General features: G+C 37.1%; 1 long non-coding RNA gene across 1 annotated transcript; it reads left to right on the top strand.

Moving 5' to 3' along the window:
- The first annotated feature begins 449 nt into the window (after positions 1–449).
- On the top strand, positions 450–5,581 carry LOC125587736. Its single transcript, XR_007324055.1, has 3 exons — positions 450–3,425; positions 3,490–3,557; positions 4,144–5,581. It is a non-coding gene; the product is annotated as an uncharacterized LOC125587736 (long non-coding RNA).
- Positions 5,582–12,347: the final 6,766 nt, after the last annotated feature.

Genomic DNA, 12,347 nt, shown 5'->3' with positions numbered 1-12,347 from the left:
GGCGACGAATCTTCTCTTACGACAAACATATAACGACGAAACGCCTTTCATCGCCATTTCCTCGTAACCCTTCTTTTACGAGGAAATAACGAGGATTTTGGCCGTCGCTATACTTGTATTTTCTTGTAGTGATTTGATTTCATAATATATTTGAGTGGATTTGCATGGATTTCTTTGTTAAAAATACAAATGCTCAAATCTGAGGGAAAACCTCCGGATTTGTAAATACTAATCCGAGAGAATTTGAAAATTTGTATATTTTACTTGGATTTATAAATACTGTATAGATTTCTAAATCAATCAAAATATATAAACCAATAACACATCCTAAGAATATTTAGAATTTAGTAGAGAAATTTGGATAAAATGAATAAATTAGTTAGGTGGAGGCAGTGGCAGATCCAAGATTGATTTTGTCTGGTGTCAAAAACAAATAAAGATATCTTTTCTGCGTATTGAACTCGGGTTGTGTGGGGTCAAGCACCTTATTTTACCAACTCAGCTACATGTTTTCTAACATTTTTCTATATAAAACAAATTTTTATCATGTTTTTGTGGTGTCAGGTGACCCACACCTCTTCAAGTGGGTCTGGTCCGCCCCTGGGTGGAGCTTGCTACGATTAACACTTTAACCTTTGTGAAAAAGTATAGTTTTGTGTTAGGAAAGAAAATGACTTTCTTATTAAGAAACGTAGATCCCCCGCCGGTAATTGATAAATTTGACCTTGAAAACCATATTATATCGACCCACGAGTCCGTGTTTTTTTTTTCTGTTAGAATGACCACAAAAAGCAAACTAAATTAACGGCGACTTTTTAATAGGTTAATCAGAAACGATCATGTTCCAAGGTTTGGAGCCAATGAAGACACATTGGTTGGACTGTAACCGTAGAAACTTTACTCTAGAATTTAGAATTTAGACCGTAAGATTTTTTGATTTAGCTATAAGTGATGTAGCTTTAATATATTTCATACAACCAAAAAGATGGGGTTTTAGAAAATAAAGCTTTTATAGCCATTTTATTTATTTTTTGGCTTTAGCTTTAAAAAACAAAATAAAGTATGATTGGTGATTTAAAGGATGTAGATTAATATTAAAGCTAAAGTCAGGTCTTACAGCCCAATCAATCACCCATATTATTCATTTTTTTTCTTAAATATTGTTGTAGGATTCGTATTTTTCTTATTTAAACTAAAAAAAATCAATTTCTAAAACTCTACTTTATTAATTCTCGAAAGTTATTTTCAACCCCATAAATCCAATAAATAAAACAAATTAAAAATATAGTTAAAATCATAAAATCAAAAACCTAAAAAGAGAATCCACTGATCCGATAAAAATCACTCAAGCTCATCATTCTCAAATGATGATTAATATGAAAGTCACTCAGTAAGATATGTGATAATATACACGTAAACCACTAATTTAGATATATAATTGTCATTATGGAAGTTTAGCTCTAACATGGACCAATAACATGTCTACTGCACCACACGAAACAGTTATTGTGCTGGTATTACATAAGTAGTCCATACATCCAATGCTCTCCTTATAGGGATATACAATATAACATAATATGCGTCAACAACATTAGTCCGTTTTTGTACCCCCGCAATCATCCACTATGCATCGATATGCGGACGTCTCTGCACCTTGCAATCATCACTCTTCCTCGATATGTAAACCTCTTTGCACCCCCACAACCACCATCCGACGTCTCTAGTCCCGCAATCACCACATAGTCCATACTTTTATAACCATATATATATATATATATATATCACTTAACATCAAACAATCCAACCAAGAGTGATATCCTTTAGACATCTAATTTCACTTTACAATGAATATACTAACTACATCGTAACACTCAGACAGACTTGATTCATACATATGAAACATGTTTTGAAACTAAACTATTCATATAAATAGTTCTACACTAGTACATGATATTACAAAATAGCCCTCACCTTATCAATGTGGAAAAATGGTGTCCACGAACTCCAACTGCTCAAACGAACTCAAAATCTGAAACCAAAGCAAAAAAAATAGAGTGATAACAGCCTTCGAACGGTTAAAGACGGATAACATATGGTCTGGTCAACGTCAATCGGCCTGGTCAATGGTCAACCCTGTTAACTCTGACCCAAACCGCTTAACCCTTAACCATATTGAAATTGAATTGGACAAACCGGTTTCCCTAACCGAAATTCGATTTCAGTTAGACCAAATTGGTTAACCTAAACAAGAATCAATTCCAATAACAAACCGGTTTAACCCTAACCAAACCAATTCAGTTATACCAGAAATCAATTCTAATAATCGATTGGTTTAACCTAACCAAACCACAATCAAGTCAAACCAACGGTTGTCTCGGCGGAGTTGTCGAGTCGCCGACTAGTAACCATTGGCGAGAGGGCAGCGACGACTTATCAGAAAATCTACAGCGACGACGTAAAACAACCTATGATGGTGGCGCGTGAGATACACACTTGAAGCGTGCAGTAGATGGCAACAGCGCGTGAAGTGTGCAGTGGATGGTGACGGCACTTGAGCTACACGTCCAGAACTGTGAAGGGGCACAATGGTGTGTGATTGCGCATCGTGGTGGCTCTCCGGCTTAGCTTCCTGCATCTTGATGAAATGAACGTGGTGGTGGCCTTCATTTCACGAAAAAAACACATAATACATCTTCTAGTTATGTTTTGCTTTTATCTAAAACGTTATTTTGCTTGTTATTTATTTTTTGTAAACCAGAATGACTTCGATCATCTAGACTTTGTACTTTTCAAAATTAAAAAATTGAAAAGAGAAAAATCAATCTGAAAGGTGTTTTCCGGCATTACCTTCGACGACTAATGGCGGCTGAGTGACGGATCCACTCTCAGTCGACGGTGGATACAGTTGATGATTCAGTTGCTGTAGAGTTTCAACATACTGTGTTTTTGTAAAAAAAAAATTAGGGAGTATTTACACTCTATATACACCAATAACATTATAATTTGCATGTTTTGAAATTTTCACGGTTGAGTTTTCATAATGGTATTGCTACCCTTATAATGACCTAAACGAGACCTATTAGCACATTTGGTTTTTCATACCAATTGTCTTTATAATTTCTCATTTTAAAATTATTTTATTCTCTCTCCAACAAAAAAAAACAGAACATCGTGTTATCGCCCCCAAGAAATGCCACATATTATGTCACCAATTCTTTAGTACAATATTAATCTAAAAAGAGTTGAAATTTTGAAATCCTGTTTTTTCTGTAAAGATGCTGCGTATTGTGTGTGCAAAGACGGGAACGAGCAAGTGTGGTCAGAGAGTAATCGTCGGAGACGTGGCTAGCAGAGCTGGTATGAAAGTTACTGAAGCTCAGAAAGCGCTTCAAGCTCTTGCTGCTGATACAAATGGGTTTCTTGAGGTATTCCCTTGGTTTGATTGCATGCTCACCGATAAAGTATTGATCTTGAGGTATTCCCTTGCAGGGTATTGTTTTGATCTCTGTAAGAGCAAGAAGACCAAAGACGATGTCTACCTCAAGCTCACCATCAAGGTCCAAACTTTAGCAACGATCTTCTTCTATTGAAGTTGTTCTTATTTGGGTGCATCTTAATGTAATAATTTTCAAATTTATAACCATTTTCTTTGTAGATCTCTGGATTTGGAACAGTCTTGTGGCTTATTTTGATAGATTGTCAGATATAGTGAGCAATAGTTTTTGTGTGTTTATCTGTAATTATGATGAATGTACCAACTCTTAAGTGGTAGTAACGTTTGTGCTATTGCAGGTGGTAAATAAGCTAGCATATGCAACAACAAACCGATCCATGTTCGTTAGGGGTTCTCTGTTTTTATTAGCAAGATTCAGTTTTTATGATATGTACATCTTTTCTAGGCTTTACTTCTACAGATTTTATTTTCGTGGAAACTTTGACTTTACTACATTTGGTGGGTTGGCAAAATACAGAAGATTCTTGCAGAGTTCATTGTATTAGCTTATTAAATGTCTCAGCTTTTTAGCTACTTTTCTTCCTCAATTTTTATATGTCCGGAAAAGTAAGGCTAGTGTTTGATGTGTACAAGATCCATGGTTGTGGGATTGAGATAAACTGACCATTGCTGATTCTGTTTATCTTCAGATTCCGGTACATGAATATAGTATTTGTTCAAGAGCTTGTCAATGGAGCATTATGAGGTTCTTGAGCAGATTGGGAAAGGTTTATTTGGCTCATGCTCTTCTTGTGAGGTATAAGCGTGAGAAGAAACTTTAAGAATTGTGATCACTTTAGTGGTACTGGACATAACTTTTAGTTAAATTCAATATTTTCATGTGATGTTAACGTTTGCAATTACTTCTTTGTTATGTTTTTCTCTCTTTAGAAACAAGACCTTCAGTGTCATTACTTTATGGATTTTTCACGCAATCCACTTTTGTATGTTTAAAGTTTTAATGATAAAATTTTGTGAGATAACAAGCTTTAATTTTCTTTAACATTTTTTAATGATGTAATTTTGTGAAATAACCGGTTAACAGATCATACTTGTCGTTTTTGTTATAGTTAGCCGGTTACGAAAACAAACAATATTATATTCAAGTTCAATATTGGTAAAACAAAAGTAACTTGCAATGAGTTGTCCTAAACCAACTAACAATAGACATAAAACCATACAAATAATATAGAATTTCTTAATAGAGAATCATATATTACCAACGCAATGTAATTATTCAGCTATATTTTCATTATATGCACTCACACTTTTATTATCCAGCTACCATACACTTTATATACATCAGTTAGTCACTAGTTCAGTTATACATAACTATACTTTAAGTAATATCCATTTATCAATTAACATAACCATCAACCAATCTAATAGCCGATAATTGTAAATCTAAATATCAGCTAACATGTAAAGTACGTAGATAAGTCGTTATAACCATGCTAATTTACGGAGGATCTAAAAAAGTCACATTACAACCATCTGTAATTTGCAAGATCGACAATATTCATGAGATATATTTCACCTTCTTCTTATGACAACAAAATTGTTAGTAAGCTAACATTGCTTAAAATAAAAACACGGAAGATAAATACATAAAAATATAATTGTTAGCCGGATAAACTCATTTAATACACCACCAACACTTAGCTAACTAAACTAATTTAATACTCACGTTGTTTGGTACGACGTGTTTTCATTCTGATCCTTCTAGACAAAGTGACATGACTTGAGGATGAACGTCGGCGTGGTGTCGCGGATTTCTGCGGGGATAGTGATATGACTCTCACAGAGGCTGACGATCACGAGAGAGTGAGAGTCTGCATTGAAAGTGTAAACCTGAGATGAGATGTGAGGTTATGAATCAATATAATTCCAATCTCTAACTTCACTCTTAACCCTAGTGTTTGACGAATAAGTGATCTTGGGGGTTCCGGTGATAGGATGAGACGCGTCGTTTGAGGTGATAGGATGAGACGCGTCGTTTGAGAAGGGGAAGAGTGATATGGAAAATCTCCAAATGTAAAAAAACCAAAAAAAATAAACTTCGAGAGAAAGAACGAGGGATCAACCAGTCGTGGTAGTCCAGTGACGCTTGAGAGAATAAATCCGATACGGGGAACCCTGATTCGAATCTTGCTGGCCATACGGATATGGGTTATTGCTTTCGGCTCATTTGAATGTCCAGGAGAGGGTCTATCCGTGGGTTGTACCTCCACCCGGGAATTAGGTCTGTGTCTTTAATAGATCCGGGTTTAACCTTTTTTTTTATCAAAAAAAAAAAGAATGAGGGATCTATTCTTGGATCGTGGATCTATCCGACTACGTATCTTCTAAATTGTTAAAACTTCCACTGCCTTCTAATAACCTCACTTTACAAAATTAGAAAACCAGGAAAATTATAGATTTAATAGTAAACCAAAAATAGCTTGTTTCCATAACCAATAATATCCCGGTTTAATATTGTCTACAAAATCAAACCATATCTATTCAAAATTCAATTTAATGTTTCTGTATTATTCATAAACATAAGGAGCCTTTTATATATAGGGAATTACACCGTCATAGAATAATGGAAAGACTAAAGAAAGGAAATACAAATATGGAAATAGTACAAATCATAATCTAATAAGGAAAAGACAAGATGCCGATTCTCTCTCTCTCCTAACGGTCGACTCTCTCTCTCTCTCTCTCTCTCTCTCTCTAGCATTGGGCCGGTTATGAACCGGGCCGGTTATGAACCGGGCCGGTTATGGACATCCACAATATGATTTATAACACTCCTCCTTGGATGCCATAACCATACAGGGATTGTAATACGCTTTAGATGTTGCCTCATTAAAACCTTACCAGGAAAACCCAGTGGGACAAAACCATGGTGAAGGAAAAAGAGTACAACATGTATTACTCCCCCTGTTCTGAACAACTCGCGGCTGGCCTCATGAACAGCCAAGATCTCCGAATGGTTTGAAGATGTGGCCGCGATCGTCTGCTTTATGGAACGCCATGATATGGCCGTTCCACCATGTGTGAAAACATAGCATGTCTGTGATCGAGCATTGTGTGGATCCGAAAGATAACCTGCATCAGCAAAATCAACTAAACTTTCTTTGTTTTGGTTAGTATAAAATAAACTCAAGTCTTTCGTTCCTTGCAGGTAACGAAGAACATGTTTAATCCCGTTCCAGTGCCTTTGGGTTGGACAAGAGCTTAATCTAGACAAATGATTCATGGCAAAACATATATCTGGTCGTGTGACTAGCCAGATACATCAAAACTCCTATGGCACCTAGATATGGCACTTCGGGACCAAGGACATCTTTATCGTCCATCTTAGGACGGAACGGATCAGTGTCCAGGCCGAGGGACCTCACGACCATGGGGCTAGATCATGGGTGAGACTCGTCCATGTTGAATCTCTTGAGCACTTTTTCTGTATATGTCATTTGATGCACAAGGATTTCATCTCTTATGTACTCAAGCTGTAATCTCAAACAAAACTTTGTTTTTTTTCAAGATCTTTCATCTCGAATTCTTTCTTAAGAAAGTCAACTGTTTGGGAAATCTCTCCAGAGGTTCCTAGGATATTTAAATCATCAACATACACTGCTATAATCACAAAGCCCTTGCCGAATTTCTTTATAAAGATACAAGGGCTGATCGGATCATTCTTGTATCCTTCTCTCTCTAGGTACTCACTTAACCTATTGTACCACATTCGACCTGATTGTTTCAATCCATAAAGTGACTTATTCAACTTTATACAGTGTTTTTCTCGAGTACTCGATTTGTTTTTCAACTCTATACCCTCTGGTACTTTCATATAAATCTCATTATCCAGTGGTCCATATAAGTATGCAGTTACAACATTCATTAACCGCAAGTCTAATTTCTCTCTTATAGCCAGACTTATCAGGAATCTAAAAGTAGTAGCATCCACCACAGGGGAGTATGTCTCCTCATAATTGATTCCTGGTCTCTGTGAGAATCCTTGTGCAACAAGCCGTGCTTTATATCTCACGATCTTGTCGTGTTCATTTCTTTTCCTCACAAAGACCCACTTATAGCCGACTGGTTTAACATCATATGGTGTCCGGACTATTGGTCCAAAGACATCTCTCTTCTTTAAAGAGTTTAACTCCACGTTTATAGCTTCTTTCCATTTGATCCAATTTGATCGTTAAGTGCACTCATAAATAGACGTGGGTTCATGATCCTCATTCAAATCCATAAGTTCAAGTGCTACCTTGTATGCAAATATATCATCAATGTCGACATTCTTTCTGTTCCATTGTATCCCAGACAAGACATAGTTTATTGAGATCTCATTATTATCACGACCTTCAGTACCTTGAATCTTGGTGTCCCAAGAATCAGTATTAGATACATCAGGGCCGGCCGCATCTAAGCATTCATGATCGGCCGCGATCGCTATTAAGGTTTTGGGATCGGCCGCGGTTAAATCCCAGGATTTAGGAACGGCCGCGGTCGTGTCTAGGGTTTCAACAACCTCGGTTTCATTCTCTGCACCTTTCTTAGTTTTCCGAGGGTTCTTATCTTTGGAACCTATTGGTCTACCACGTTTTAAACGTTGTCTAGACTCTGTAGCAACTTGATTGTGTCCCTCTTGAACATCAATTCTGATTGGTGCATTAGCAGCTGGTATATATGACTTAGTCACTCTTTTCGGGTCAGCAAAGGAATCTAGCAATTGATTAGCTAGCTTTTGTAAATAGATTATCTTTTTGAACTTCTAAATCACATTCTTGAGTTCGAGGATCTTGCCAAGATAAGGATGTTTGATTCCATGTTATTTCTTTTTTTACCAGCTTATTGCTATCTCCCCCTAATGTTGGATGTTCGGATTCATCAAAGTGACAATCCGCATACCTGGCCTTAAATAAGTCACCCGTAGTTGGCTTAAGGTATTTTATAATCGTGGGGGAATCATATCCAACATATATCCCCATCCTCCTTTGAGGTCTCATATTTGTTCTCTTTGGTGGAGCAATTGGTACATAGACGGCACAACCAAATGTCTTAAGATGGGATATGTCTGGCTCATGACCCGTAAGAAATTGTGATGGGAAATATTTATGTTCATTAGACGGTCTGATACGAATCAGTTCGGCCGCGTGCAAGACCGCGTGTCCCCAAGCTGTGGCCGAAAGCTTAGACCTCATAAGCAATGGTCTAGCTATTAGCTGAATTCGTTTTATGAATGATTCGGCCAAGCCGTTCTGTGTATGTACATGTGCCACGGAGTGTTCCACACTTACCCCCATGGACATACAGTAATCATTAAACGCTTGGGACGTGAACTCACCAGCATTGGTCTCTATCATTCCGACCTTAGCATAGTAAAAGGCCAGTAGAGAGCGCATGTATAGACTTTAGGAATTTCTTATAGCCTTGGCCGATCTCTATGATCTTAAGGAACTCTTTGTTTCCTTCGCCTTTAGTCTCAATATGAAAGTCATTCATTTGAATGTCTTTAAAGCTCAATAGGCTTCTCTTAGAGCTGGGTGAATACAATGCATCAGATATCTCTAGATGCGTACCCTTAGGCAACATGATATTAGCCTGGCCGTAGCCCTCTATGAGACTTTAGAGACTTTTATATCAAAAACTTTCATTCATTAATAAAATAAGTTCAAAGCAATCAAAACATAGAAAACATAAAGCAAAGAACACAAAAACATAGATGTCGAATTCAACTTCATTCTTTTAAATAATCTGAAGTTTCATAATCCATAAGATCGTCTCGTTCATGATTGAAATCATCTTCACCATCTTGATAAGTCATATGAGCTTCAGGATTCTTCCCTTTCAAACTCTCTTGGTAGAGGTCAACGAGATGTTTGGTGGTCCTACATGTCTTAGCCCAATGATTATCCATACCACATCTATGACACACGGATTTGTTCAAGTTTTGTGGCTTGAATGATGTACCACGGCCTCGGCCATGACCACGGCCTCCATAAGAGTTTCCTTCCACGGCCATATGAGTTGCCTCGGCCTCGACCAAACGAGTTTCAGCCTCGACCACCAAGTCCATGCCATTTTCCACGACCACGGTTGTGTTGGCTATCACTCTGGACATGGTTCGACTCTTTCTTAGCCTCTACGGTCGCATGTGCCTCAGGTAATGGGTTTGTTCCAGGAGGTCTCAATTCTTCTCATCAACAGTTCATTTGTTTTGCTCAGCGAGCAAGAGACAAGAGATCAGATTAGCATAAGTTGTGAAGCCCTTCTCACGGTACTGTTGTTGTAACAACACATTGCTTGTGTGAAAGGTGGAAAAGGTTTTCTCAAGCATATTCTTATCCGTTATATCCTCACCACACAGTTTCAATTTTGAAACTATCTTAAACAGGGCCGAGTTATACTCGTCCACGGACTAGAAATCCTGGATTCTGAGATTCCTCCAATCATACGTAGCCTTTGGTAATAACATCGTTCTCTGGTGATCATATCTCGTTTTCAACTCTGTTCAAAGGTCTAGAGGATTCTCAATAGTTAAATACTGATCTTTGAGACTCTCAATAAGATGATGGCGTATAATTAATATAGCTCCATATCTATCTTTCTCACTTGTATTGTTGCCCTCGATGATACATTCACCGAGTCCCTTGGATTTTAGGATGATCTTAGCATCAAGTGCCTATTGCAAGTAATTATCTCCAGAGAGACTTAGGGCAGCAAAATCCAAGTTGTTGATTTTCGACATCTGAAATCATATGTTTCATAATTTAGATTTAAAAGTGTTCAAGCGAATGAAATCCATATGCTCAAGCAATCCGGATTCTAGGTATGATGCAAATAGGTCATTCGTATATGATGCATACATGTTCAATCTTAGCATTCATGTTCTATATGCAACCAGTTCGTACTATTATGCATGCATGATGCAAACAAGCCGCACGGGTACAATCTTAGCAAACGGTTTCAATGCAATCAATACAATGGTTATTCGTTTTCAATCTTAGCAAACGGTTTTCTAAGAGTTCAATGTGTAATTGCAATCAAACAGTCGAGCAATGCAACAATTAGGGTTCATTCGAGAATGTATGAAAACTATCAATACTAGACGGATCATTATCAAGACGAGAATGCATAAATCATCTAACCTGGCAAGCGATTTCTATTTCAATTCAAGCATTCGGTTTTAATCAATCAAACAAGATAGTATTCGATTATAATTTCAAGACATTAGGATTTCGATCGAACAATCAATACGACTTCAATTTGAAAATCATTCAATCGGTTTTATCAATTCAAACAACCAAATTCAAGAATGAGATTATCAATCCTAGCAATCGATTTCTATGTGATTAAATTCAATACGGTTTTAATTAATCAAGGCTAGCATACTATATCCAAACATACAATCATTCAAACAATCAATTTCGATTCAAAGCATTAGATTAGGGTTTCGATTTTAATTCATTCAATCAATCAATTTGATTTCGAATTAGGGTTTATAAAATCGAATGTGTTTTAGTATTAGGGTTTTAAATAAAATTGATTTCATGCATTCATGCAATAAGCATGTATGCGGCTAGGATCATGGATATTAGGGTTTCAATTTTGATCTTAGATCATTAGGGTTTTGAGATTCAAAGCCATTAAGTTTTCGATTTTAATTGATCAAACAATCAATCTCGATTAGGGTTTATATAAAATCGATCATGTCTTTAGCTTTTAGGGTTTGGATCGATTTCTTGCATAACATGTAATATACATGTATGCGGCTAAGGTATCAAGAATTGGGGTATCGAACTTATGATTATGAGCTTCGATTTACTCATTGGGGTTTTGATCTATTACCTAATGGTTTCGATTAGGGTTTAAGATTTTATGGTTTCAATTCATATCAAGCAATCAACATTCGATTTATGGGTTCTCTTTAAGGTTTCAAATTACCTTAACCTCAAGTAGGGTTGAATGGACCTCCAATGAGAAGAAGAACCGCGAGCTGAACGTTGAGATTGATACGCGAACGAGCTGAGGTCGTCTAGAGCTGGAACGGATCGCGAGCTGTCCTTGCTGGTATCGGGAACGCGAGCTGAAGCTGAGAACGTCTGATCACGAACGGAAACAAGCTGTTGTCGCGAGCGGTATCGAGTCATCTATCGCGAGCTGGCTGAGATCGTGTCTTGGGATCGAGCTGAGACGGTCTGAGGTCGCGAGCTGGGATCGTGTCACGAACGGGAACAAGATGAGAATTAGGTTTAGGGTTCGTGACCGGGAGTTCTCAACGGTTAGGGTTTATCGTCGAGGGGATTATGGATTCGTCGGCTAGGGTTTGTTTAGCTTAGGGTTTAGAGCGTGATCGTGCTGATAACGTGTTGTGAAACTAGAGAATAGAATCTATGTTTCTGTATTATTCATAAACATAAGGAGCCCTTTATATATAGAGAATTACACCGTCATAGAATAATGGAAAGACTAAAGAAAGGAAATACAAATATGGAAATAGTACAAATCATAATCTAATAAGGAAAATGCAAGATGCTAATTCTCTCTTTCTCTCCTCACGGTCGACTCTCTCTCTCTCTAGCATTGGGCCGGTTATGGACATCCACAATATGATTTATAACATTTAATACTTTTATATTACTGTGTACGTGTTTCAAAACCAATTATATTTTGGTTTAGTGGTGTCAACAAAACCAAATCCAACTTTTCGAAATCCATTGGACTAATTTTGTATACCAAATTTGTACCACAAACATTTGATCCACTATACATATGATTATTCAAGCAGGAAATTATACATAACTGCTTGTCATCTAAGTGTTTTTTTAATAAATATAACAAAATCGATCAGATGTTTTGG

The sequence above is a fragment of the Brassica napus genome, chromosome C5 (assembly GCF_020379485.1).
Source record: "Brassica napus cultivar Da-Ae chromosome C5, Da-Ae, whole genome shotgun sequence".
NCBI classification, from domain to species: Eukaryota; Viridiplantae; Streptophyta; class Magnoliopsida; order Brassicales; family Brassicaceae; genus Brassica; species Brassica napus.
This window is presented reverse-complemented; position numbering and strand designations above follow the sequence as displayed.